Source organism: Neofelis nebulosa, chromosome 3 (genome assembly GCF_028018385.1).
Source record: "Neofelis nebulosa isolate mNeoNeb1 chromosome 3, mNeoNeb1.pri, whole genome shotgun sequence".
NCBI lineage: Eukaryota > Metazoa > Chordata > Mammalia > Carnivora > Felidae > Neofelis > Neofelis nebulosa.
Window position 1 is genome coordinate 195,150,729 of NC_080784.1, and position 12,013 is coordinate 195,162,741.

General features: G+C 49.8%; 1 protein-coding gene across 1 annotated transcript in view; it reads left to right on the forward strand.

Annotated features, from left to right (window-relative positions):
- The first annotated feature begins 9,643 nt into the window (after positions 1-9,643).
- PROM1 (prominin 1) overlaps positions 9,644-12,013 on the forward strand; it is a 136,755-nt gene continuing 134,385 nt past the window's right edge. Inside the window, exons 1-2 of the mRNA XM_058723032.1 lie at positions 9,644-10,068; positions 11,009-11,119. The gene's annotated coding sequence lies outside the window, so the exon portion shown is untranslated. The remainder of the gene's footprint in view (positions 10,069-11,008; positions 11,120-12,013) is intronic.

Sequence of the window (12,013 nt, forward strand, 5' to 3'; positions counted from 1 at the left end):
AAAAGACCCTATAGCTAACATCATATTTGATGAGGAGAAACTGAACTGTTTCCCCCTCAGACTGGAAACAAGACAAAGAAGTCCTCACTCACCTTTGCTGTTTAACATTGTACCAGAAGTTCCACCTAAGTGCAACATGACAAGAATAAGAAATTAAAGGCTTACAGATTAGGACCAAAGAAAGAAGATGCTTCATTAATATTTGCAGAGGTGCCCTTAAGGTTATTGCCCTTCTTGCAATTTCATTTGGGGGTGTACTTACTGCTTTACATCATCCTTTGAAAAAAATGTGTTCTCAAATTTTGGATCTAGGAATGTGGTAATGGAGCAATATTATTTGCTTTCGAGGGAATAAAACCACACCTGATTGTCCAGCACACCTCCGTTTTCATTGCATGCACACAAATTTAGCCTTTTCTTGGTGTAGAAGGATGAAATGCATCTTTAAATAAGCTCAGAGATGCCAGATATGACGAAGAGGTAGACACTTGGCTCTTTAGCCTCCCAAAGGACAAGGCCAAATGCAATCATATATGTGAACAAACACTGAGAACAAAGTCAAATTTTGTGACCCTTTAGTATTTCCCCAGGTATTCCCAAATTGCTCAATCTACAAGAAAATCTCTCCTTAAATAGCCAAGGTAAGGTCATGCCCCAAATAATCCATTTAGCAGGATACAGGGTTTCAATAGGTTCCCACCCAGAGGTCCCAGAGGGAGACAAGCGTGTTTCAAAACCTGCCCTACATGTCCCTTGTCACTTCCTCTTCCAACAACCTCTCCGAATCTAGCTCATTCCCTAGAGATATCCCTACTATTTTATAATCGCTGCCTTCCCGAGCATGACTACTTCCTCCCTAACCCTCAGACCACCACTGAGACCAGGCTCAGATAGTTAATAAATTATTCCTGTAGGCAACATTCTCAAAAAGCAATCAAAAAAAAAAAAAAGAAAAGAAAAGAAATCACTTAAACAAGATACAAAATATTATGGCTCCAGAGATCCAGAGGCCAAGTCCTACCTTGAGGGATCCCTCGAGGGATCCTACCTCTTACCAGCTTGGTCTCCGAAATGGGATGACAGCCTTTGCCGTTTCTCCCTGCTAGATCCAGGGATCTTTCATCTTCAACGCCAAAGGAAGGATCAAACGCGGATTTCCAAAAAAAGACAACACTGCCTTTCATGGACACATCTACCCATGTCACTTTGCAACCAGTGGGTTGCAACAACTTGCTCAGAATTCCTTCAGTTCAGAAGAGACTCTGACCTTTTCTGTTGGATGACAGGAGACTTATTACAGGGTCCTTGCAAAATCAATGTGCAGTCTTCACCAAAAGATGAAGTCTGCCCTAGGGCGATAGGAAGACTTCAGCTTTTAGGCGAAAATAGTGGTTTGTTCCCACTTCTGTGCATTGAAGTTTCAAAAGTACTAGGTCCAATCTCAGAGCATCTTATTACACATATAGATTATGATAGGTATGGCTGGTGGTCTTCTCAGCATCTTTTCTCCCCTCCTTCCCTCCTTCTAACTATCTATTTAAGCCCTATATTTGTATATGTAGTCAAACCCATTCGTGTGTGTGTGTGTGTGTGTGTGTGTGTGTGTGTGTGTGTGTGTGTTAGCAAAATTAACTTGATTAAACAAGTTTCCATTTCTGGAGAGTGTGATAAAGTGGATCTTTCTGCCTCTCCCAGAACACCCGACCCACCTGGAGTCAAACTGTCTAGATGCCACCTCCTAACTAGAACAGACTCAACATTATCAGTGACATTCCCTGAGCCACACAGCAGGGCCAATACATTTTTGCTGAGGAAATAAACGAATTAAATGTTTCTTGCTGTCAGGGTCCATATTACCTAGTGGGGGAGGTAATAATCAGTATTTACAAGCTACAGAGTCAAATAAGAGCTATAATCACAGGGACCACATTTTCAGGATCAAACCCTGCAGAAAGAATTCTGATAAATCAGCAGTCTCTTCTGATTTTTAAACATGTTTATATGGAAATCTTACAATGGTATCTGAATCTAAACACATCCAACTGCTTTCCACAACCCTCACGCCTCCCACCTGATGGGAGCCATTATTGTCTTCAGCCTAGATGTGACTGACTGTCTCTCCCCCGTGATTCTCCCTGTGTCCATTCTTAGGGGGTGCAGGAGGTTATGTGCAGGCATTGGGCAAAAGTAACCCTCTCCTCTGGAGTCCCAATCCAGTGTCATGGGATGGGAGCCTTGGGTAGCCGGTGGTCAGGTTCTCTGCTACCTGAAGGAAGCTGGCCAGCAGTTAAGAATAAAATGAAAGAGACCAACAACACAATATGAGCCATCGGATTCAGCTGTTCCTAGGTTCGCCCCTATTCTATCTAGATACCTGAGTCAACAACTTTCCCTTTGTGCTTAAACTCCTTTGGAACCAGGTTTCCGTCACTCGCAAATAAAAGGGCTCTGGAAAACGTAAGTTTCTAAGCTTCGGTTTCCCCCTTCTGCAAAATCAGCTGCCTCCTAGGCCTGTGGTGAGGATCAAATGAACTAGGATCACATCAGAGCTTTGCAAGTAGGAAGCAAAAGTATCCATTGTCACGTACCCTCCAAAAGCACTTAGCAGCCAGGATGGTTTGGGTTGCAAGAAGTCAAGCGTGCAATTTAAATTAGTTTAAGCCGTGGCTACTTCAAGTGTGGTTCCTGGACCAGCATCAGTATCACTAGACGTTAGAAATGCAAATTCATGGGCCTCACTCCAGCCCCATTGAGTCAGAATTTCTGTGTTATAACAAACTCCTTGAGTGATCCTTACACACACTGAAGTTTGGAAATCAATGGCTTCGGCAACAAAGGATTTGTTATCTAATATAACAAGTAGTACAAAGATGGCTGGGAGCAGGTTGTTTAGTTTTGAGAGGTCAAGGGTGTGGGTACTTCCTATACCACTGCTAGGTTCACCGGCAACTATCTCACTGCCACAAGATGTGGCCTCGGCCTCCAATAGCTTATCTGTATAGAATCACGTCCAAGAACAGGAAGGGCGATTTCTCCTCACATCCTTTTCATCAGGGAGGAAACTCTTTCCCCCAAATCTCCAAAGGACCCCTCCTTTCACGCCAGAAGCTAGGATCGCCTCCCATGCCGGTGCCTAAATGATCATGGTCACGGGAAATGAAATGACCACAACTGGCTTAGACTTGGTCACCTTCATCACCTGTGGCCACAGAGGGGCCGGCTCCCCTGGGCACATGGAACAGTGAATACCAGACCCAGTCAGAGCTTTGTCACCAAGGGAAGTGTGTGGACAGCCGTGGAATACAACCAGGAAGGTGTGCCACACGTATAATAGGAGTAGAGTCTGGAGTAGGGAGCAACTGTGGTCACTCTGATGCCTCAGTCAAAGTAAAGTCAAAGTTCTGGAAGTTTCTCCATGTCTTGGGGGGCCTCACCCATGGGTCATGAATGATGGAGATTTGTCAAGGTGTATCAGGTGAGTTTTTCATTAGTTCAGAAAGGCCCAGGAAAGAGGTCAGGTGGACAGAGACCACCTGAGGCATCGCACGCCCCTCATGTCTATCTGGTGTGGACATTCCAAGCCTTTCAAGCTTGGAATCTCAAGACCACACCCATTACACCAACAGTGTTCCATACACATTTAGCCACCTCATCATCTCGTGGGTGCTTGACATTCCCAACGGATACGTTCCGAGTCTTCTGTAATTTCTAAATTCAGGAACACGACGATAGCATGTAAATGCCCCCACAAAATGCACCAAGTACATTTCATATCGGGTATGACCACAGGTGTAGAGAGGGGTGAACCGAGATGCGGGTGCCGGGCAGGCAGTCTGGCTCACTCACTTGTGGGTGATTCTTTCTGCACACAGAGTGGAAAAAAGATCACGGACACAGAAGGTTTTAAAATAAAGCTTTAGTTATCTCATAAAAAGTCTGTGTGCCGGAAGAAGTGAGGGCTTTATCCAGTAGTGAGAGCCAAGCGACTATCCCTCAGTTTTATAGGTTCTGTTTTTCCCATGAGCAAGGCTCAAATTCTACATACCCTAGGCCCTCCCCACACATGCACCTTTCCAGAAAACTTTTCATTGTGTTGAATTCGGGGACACACAGGGAAGGGCCTGGTACTTCCAAGGGAATAAACGAATGGCTCATGTTTGACAAGCGCTGTGAGCCTCTATTTTGAAAACAGGAGGAATAATGGTACACAAGGTAAGATATACATCTGAAAAGAGATTTGAATACACACTTTGAAAACCAGGGGAAAATGCATAGTGAACAGAAGAAAGCAAGGAGGATCAGGTCCCTGTCTGAGAAGGACGGAGTAGTGGTATTTGTTCACTGTGACGTCAAACTACTTTGATGGGTCTCTCTCATCACCACAGTTCAGTTCTTAGTTCAGAAAAAACAGGGAACTGGGGTGCCTGGGGGGCTCAGTTGGTTGAACGTCCAATTCTTGATTTTGGCCCAGGCAGGTCATGATCCTAGGGTCATGGGATGGAGCCCTGCGTCGGGCTCTGTGCTGAATGTGGCACCGGCTTCAGATTCTCTCTCTCTCCGCCCCTCCCCTTCTCTCTCAAAAAAAAGAAAAAAATACAGCAAGCTAACACATGAACTGCTGAATGCTCTGACACAAGGATGGAGTCTGTCTAGTCCAGGGTGAGGAAGAGTTAGGAGAGGGCGTGTTGAGCTTGTGAATCAAGTCCCCCGCGGCCATCCACAGTTAAGAGACTCATGCCAGAAACTCAGCCCTGGCGTCAGTTTATCCACAGATTCTGCTGTCAGCTGTGGTGTCTCCTGTGCTCCCTTCTCTTCATCTGACGTGGCTTTGGAACTAAACATCCTTGCCTCCTCCTCCTCATGAGCCTCTCGTTTCTTCTCCCAACTGCCGAGCGTGGCTCCATAAGCCATCCCGTGACCAGCAGATCTACGCAGACTTGGACCTTCATGAAGACTGTGGGCTCTGGCCTCACCACCACCCCTGTGTGCTCTTGGGCAGTCCGTACAACCTCCGTGAACCCCGGCTGGTCTCTCTGGAAGGTGAGGGTCACAAGAGTGTTCCCCTCACGAGTGCAGGGGACGGTGACGTGCTGGTCACTTAGGGAATGCCTGGCCCCAAAAGGTGACAGTGGAAAATGCAGAAGAGGACCAAGGCACCTCTGGCACCTCTCGCCCTGACCTCCTAGGATCCCAGGGCGATGTGACAGCTGCCAGCTGGGTTCCACTGAGGTGGAGAGTGGGGCCCGCGGCCCCCCGGCAGTGCCAGCCAGGCTCCTGGGACTCTACTAGGAAGAGGTAGTGATGTCAGGAGGCTGGTGTCAGAAGGGTTCACCTGTGGGCGCTCTGGGAATCAGAAACCAGAAGGCCTACATGAGTCCAGGCCAAGCCCCAAACTGGAGGGCGCTTGAAACGCCATCAGGGGGAGGGACATCGGTCCTCCAGATTCAGCTCCCGTTTGGCAGCTATAGGCGGACCAGGCAGCACCCCCAGATGGGGCTTCAGTGGCCACGCCCAGGTTCCATGGGCTGCCAGGACCAAGGCGACCGTGCAGGCCTCTCATCCAGGGTTCCCCGCGAGGCAGGGCAGCTCCCACCGGTGCACGCTGTCCTCTCTGGGGCATGTGAACCAGGACTGCGAGCTCTGGAGGGATTTGAGCAGCCGTGTGAACCCTGGTCCCCATGCTCCTCCAAGTTGAATTATTTATGCTGCTGCATTGGTCGACTTGCAGTTTTAATTAGCATCCTGGGAAAAGGCTGCAGCCTCGCCATCCTTCTGTGGAATCTCAGGGAAAGCTCCACGGCCCATCGGCTTGCTTTGGCAACAGGATCCAATACCTACCACGGCGAGCCGGTGCTGTTGCTGGACAAGAAGCCAAGCCTGAGACATCTTCTTTGCTTTACTGGCCCTGAGGCTCCTTTCCCTCTTGCTTCCGAAGGCTTCCCCTTCTCCAGGGAGTCGGGAGACTTTGATGAGATGGCGCGAGTAAAGGCAGGCCAGGTGCCTGGCCCCAAGCAGGCAGCAGCCGGGGTTTCCGGGCAAGGCATCACCCGAGGGCCTTGTATGGTCTCCGAGCGGTACCCGGCCGGCTCCAGCGGCAGAAACCCAGTGACTGGAAAGCCTGCTTCCACAGCTCTACTTTTTGGAAGCACTGCATGAGTGTCTCCGGTCACAGCCAGATGACGAGGGCGACAAGCCAGGCGGGAAGCCCACAGCAGCCCTGTGAAGCCAGGAAGGCGGAATTAGATGCTTGGAACCGCACAGAGGTGAGGGGACCTGACCGTGTGATTCTAAACCCCAGATTAGGGGCCTCTGATCCACGGGAGGCGACCCTGGGGCCAGATAGAGGAACGCCCAAGGCCTTCAGCCTAACTAGCTGTGTGACCTCCGGCACACTTAACCGCTCAGGGCCTCAGTTTCCTCCTCCGTGAAATGGAGCAGTGATGATGACTTAGCAAACATAGGCACTCAAAAAAAAACACGTATTTGCTTTCTTTTGGCAAGTTCTTTTGGCTCTCCCTTCCACAGATATGATACTCCCCATGTCCCTACATTGGGAAAAACATAACAGCTGAAGTGTAGGCATTGACTGAGCATTTATTCTGTGGCTCACCCCACTTTCACTCCACCTGTAGTGTTCACTCGTTCCTCCTCTCAATAAACCCGTGAAGGAGGTACTGTCTCATCTGCATTTTACAAGTGAGGACATGAGACCAAGAGGTTAAGCCCAAGGGTCACAACCGGGCAAGCGGCCCAGATATTCCTCAACATTTGCAAGGGGGTAACATAGAAGGCTTTTCTCTGAGATACTAGCATCCCGATTGTGAAAGACGGGAGGAGGAGAGGCTCTTGACAACGTCCAGGGTTTGCACCATGAAAAGCATCACTTCTGCACACACACAAAAGTCTCAACAAAGCTTGGGATCTATCAAAAGGAAAACCACAGTTCAACCGCCCTCAGCCTGATGCCCTGTAGGTCGTGGTACAATTCCATGCATATGAAATATCAGAACAGGTAGCCTCAGAGACAGGTGCGGACTGCTGGTCGCCAGGGGCTGGGAAGGGGTAATGGGGGAAATGAGCTTTGTTCTGAAGAGGTTCTGGAACCAAAGACAGGTGTACCTGCACAGCGCTGCGAATGTGCTAAGTGCCGTGAATTGTACACTTTAAAATGGTTAATATTATGTTATGTGAATTTAACCTCAAGTTAAAAAAAAAAAAGGGAGACAGTGGGATCATACCTGTAGCCTGTTCCTGTCCAATAGCTGAATCTGCTGGAATGACCCTCCCTCTTCTTGTCAAGGCAGGAGCTTCAGCTGAAAATTCCTCCTCCCGAAGCTTTTTGGGGCCTCTTGGGGAGAGGCCAGCGCCCCTGTTATGGGCCCTGCTGCCCCTGGAGGGGCAGGAGGCATTTGACAGGCCTCTTGGAGTCTGGAGAGTCTTTCCTAGATGACAATCTTGTCCTCCCCACTTTGTTAAAACTGCCCTACGATGTAGCCCCCATTGGTCCTGGTGCAGCACCCCCCCACCCCAGGGCCTGGCGGTGACAGGGGCGGGGGGTGGGGTGGGACTGACTGAGTGCTGGGGCCTGCTCTGGACTTAATCATTGTTCTTTACCTCTGATGTAGTTATTCAAGGTAAATCCTTTTTGCCCATAAGCACCCTCTTCCTTTGAATCCGACTCCCTGGGTCCCCCTGAAGCACAAAACTGGAAAGTTGATTTCACAGGATTAACAAGACAGAAATGCAGTGGTAGAATTTAGTAGCCCCCAAGCAATCTTACAACCTGGAGTTTTCTCCCTGCTCAGCTGCTTCTCGGAAGACAGTTCTGCAAAAGGATGGTGGTCGCACTGGACTTGCTTGGTGGTCTTGGGGGCCTCAGTGGCCAGACCAATGTGATCCCTGCTTTTGGCAACGGCTGGAAAACCCAGTTAGTGAGGGGGCCCTTAAGGAGAAAGGGCTCAGAGGAGCCAATTCCAGACAGTCTAGAAGGGCTGGCTGTGTTTACATTCTTCCTTCTTCCCTCGTACAAATAACAAGCGCTCGGTAATGATCTCCTGATGAATTCTATAGAGAGACAACACAAGCTTGAATCTCTGCTCTGGACACTAACTAGCTGGGTGCCTTTGGGCTGTTTCTCTGCTTCCTGGAACCTTAGTTTCCTTAAAAGTGGCCTGTGCCTCCCTCCTCAGGGTGTTCCCCCATCCCAGCCTGTCCATACCTGGAGGAGTTCAGTTAAATCAGAGCCTCGAGATGAAGACAACAGCATGGGACAGGGGACAGCCGCCCACAGCCACACATTTCACTTTCAAAAATTTCCTGCAGCCACCATATTTACTTTCCCAAGATAAGGCTCCTGGGTTTAGAATAAGGAAATACGCTGCTGGGCCTTTCTTCTCCCTGGCTGCCAGGAATCAGATTGCCTCAGAGAAACAGGAAATGAACAGTCCTGCCCGGGGCACCCCAGGAGACCTCTGGTACCATTGTTACCAACCACAGAAGGGCAGCGAGTAATCATAATTACAGACAGAACTATCTCTGCTTACAGCACGAGGGTGCAGCTTGTTCCGGGTGTGGGAAAACCCCAGCGCACCTGAATCCCCCCACTGCCCTGACCAAAGCAGCTCTTACTGGGCGGTTTCCTACCATATTCCAGACAATTCCAAGTACACTCTTTGATGGACACGGGTCATGAGTTCAGCATAAAATGTCACAGTGGCCCAGAAACCTGGTTCCGTGAATCCTTCCAGACCTTATTTTCTCTTCCTTGACCTTCAGGCCTCTTTGCTTGCCAAGCCATCGAGTGTGGTGGTCAAAACCCCAAGCCCAGAGGCAAGGGCGGTCTGCCTTCCAACAACCCCCCTCACCACCCCCCCCCCCATTCCCCAGCAATGGCATTTGCTCACGTCTCTTCACCCAGGGAATCAAGAAAATGAATCTCTATGTCTGGGGTATAATACGATCTTGAATCTAGTCTCTCAAGGTCACATATATGCAATATCATTATACGCACCTGTGTTACAAGGCTTGCCATTTTTTTAGTCTTTTTTTCCCTGGCGGCCTCTCTGGGCCCCATTCCTTTTGCGTCCCGTTTGAATTTGGACAACAGCTCTGGACCATTTGCTTTAGTACGTATCCTGTAAACAGGGTAAGACCTCCTCAGCCCGAGGCATGATGGGTGCGAGGAGCCATGCTCCCCACCCTCCCGAGACTCCTTCAGGACGTCCCCAGCGAGCCCACCACAACCACCACCAAAGACCCAGCTTCTGCTCAGGGAGGGCTGAGCCCCTGCCAGGCTCCCGAGCCTCCTCTGTGCTGGGCTGGTGGGTCGAGATGACCAGGCGGGGATTCCTGCCCCAAGCAGCTCAGGGGACCGAGTGCAGGTACAGCGGGTGGGGCTGTGAGGAGTCCCTCCCACAGGAATATCAGAGACCTTTGAATGACACCGAAGGGACAGTGCTCTGATGGGGATAAGCGGGGCTTCAAGCCTCTGGGGGCGGGGGGCAGGTCTTCCAGATGAGAGTGGACAATTCTGATGTCAGTAGGGCGGGGGTTGGGGGGTGGGGGAGAGAAGGATGCTGGGACAGGAAGTGGCTTGGAAGGCGGGTCTTAAACTGGTGAGGAACTGCCACCTTCTTGTCTGTGGGCCCCTCTGTGGGGACGTGGGCTCCGGGGGTCGGAAGGAGGCGTGCCAAGGGCTGAAGCATGGCAGCGGCTGCCCAGGAAGAGGCTGGGCCAGGCAGGGGTCAATGTGGATGGCCTCGAGGGTTCTGAAAGCAGTCATGTTGGTGGTAGTTGTCAGTTACTCTGTTTACGCCCCTTCGGTGCTCCAAAGACTCCCTATAAAGTCTTGCTAAACAGCCCAGCCCCATCGCAGCTGGGCTGGGGCAAACTGAGGGAAAGTTCTGTGTTCAGGGTTGGGTCAGAGGGCGTAAAGAGGCAGGACCTTGGACATCAGGGGTGTGATGACACCAGCGGACCCCGGAGAGAAAGGGGAGTCTCGGAGGCAAGACTGACACGGCCCTCCCATGGTGAGAACCTCTCCCCTGCTACCTACCTTGCAGAATCAAGGTGAGAATTTGCTGAGGACACTGGTGGGGGAGGCGCCTTCTCTGTGGGCTTCCTTTCCCGAGACTGGCGTCCAGGCCTGTGTGCGGTGGCCACATGTGGGTCAGGGGTTCCTGTCAGGGCAGAGGGAGCCAGCAGGCGCCAGGAGAGCCTGTCCTGGAAAGCCCAGGCAGGGCCTTAAATTCAGGGAGAACCAAGCTCGGAGGGTCAGAACAGGATGAGGGTGAGTTAGAAAGCTTCATCTGTGCCTTCACGCCTCTCTGGCCCTGTTTTCTACCACTGCGTTGAAATCACCCAGGCTCCTTACTGTTCCGTTAGCACATGAAGCAACTCCATATCCGGGCCTTTGCACATGCCCTACTTCTCCCAAAAAACCTTTTGCCTGCAAGGACTCACTCAGGTCTCAGATCGCGTATCACCTCAGAGAGACGCCCCTGACCACCCCTTGGAAAACAGCAACTCTTGTCTCTCCCTACACCTTCTTACTTCACAGCACTCCTTCCCTGAAATTATGCTCTACAAGATGTGTATTTGTTCATCTGATTACCATCTGTTTGCCCTGGTAGAATGTACTCTTGCCATGGAGGCAAGAACTGTATTTTTGCTCCCCGGTGACTCCCAAGGGCCTCAGGGCCTGGCACATAGTCAACACTCGATAAATACTTGCTGAGTGAATGATCAAAGGTGATAAATGTCTACTGAGGGGCACCTGAGGGGGTACAGTCGGTTGGGCATCCGGCCCTTTGATTTTGGCTCAGATCATGATCTCACGGTTCGTGAGATAGAGTCTCCCCCAGTCACGGCATGGAGACTGCTTGGGATTCTCTCTCTCTCTGCCCCGCCCCCACTTGCGTGTATGTGCGTTCTCTCTCTCTCTCTCTCTCTCTCTCTCTCAAAATAAATAAATAAACATTTTTTTAAAGAAATGTTTTCTAAAAACCAGTTTTCACAGGTCTGGAGTAATTAGGACACAAACAGGTCTCTGTCCTCCTCATGAGACAGTGAGATCCTTAAAGCTGCGGAACAGGGTGTTGGCATCTCTCATACTTTCCCTGTAAGTGCTCAGTTCATGTTTGCCTAATGGAAAAAAGTTGGGATTGTCCTCTGACAATTGGCTGGAGAAAAGAAAGTAGATTTAAATATGCACTGTGTGCTATGCGCTGTGCTAATAAATGCCATCACGTAGTTGATTTTCCAAAGTCCTTATTTCCAAAGCACAACCGTTTTACTGAATCTATTTTGCTATCTCTGTTTTATAAGTGAGGGTCAGAGAAGTTGTGTGAGCTGCCCTGAGTCACACAGCTAGTAAGATATAGAACCAGGGTTTAAAGTCAGACTTATTTATTAAAAGACAAAATGGCTTTGGGGCACCTGGGTGACTCAGTCAGTTAAACGTCCAACTTCAGCTCAGTTCATGACCTTGTGGTTGGTGGGTTTGAGCCCCATGTTGGGCTCTGTGCTGACAGCTCAGAGCCAGGAGCCTGCTTTGGATTCTCTGGCTCTCCCCTGCTAATGCTCTCTCTCTCTCTCTCTCTCTCTCTCTCAAACACAAATAAAAATGTAAAATTTTTGGGAAAAAAAAAAGACAAGATGGTTTATATTCAGTTAAATTATTTTAGTCCTTATAAATTCATAGAATTCTAGAAGATGATGTAACTAGACACAAAGAAGCATGGGTTTGTACACCTGATTCTAAAATTTTTTTTTTTAACGTTTATTTATTTTTGAGACAGAGAGAGACAGAGCATGAACGGGGGAGGGGCAGAGAGAGAGGGAGACACAGAATCTGAAACAGGCTCCAGGCTCTGAGCAGTCAGCACAGAGCCCGACGCGGGGCTCGAACTCACGGACCGTGAGATCATGACCTGAGCCGAAGTCGGACGCTTAACCGACTGAGCCACCCAGGCGCCCCTGTACACCTGATTCTAACATGCCAAAAAGTAAATAA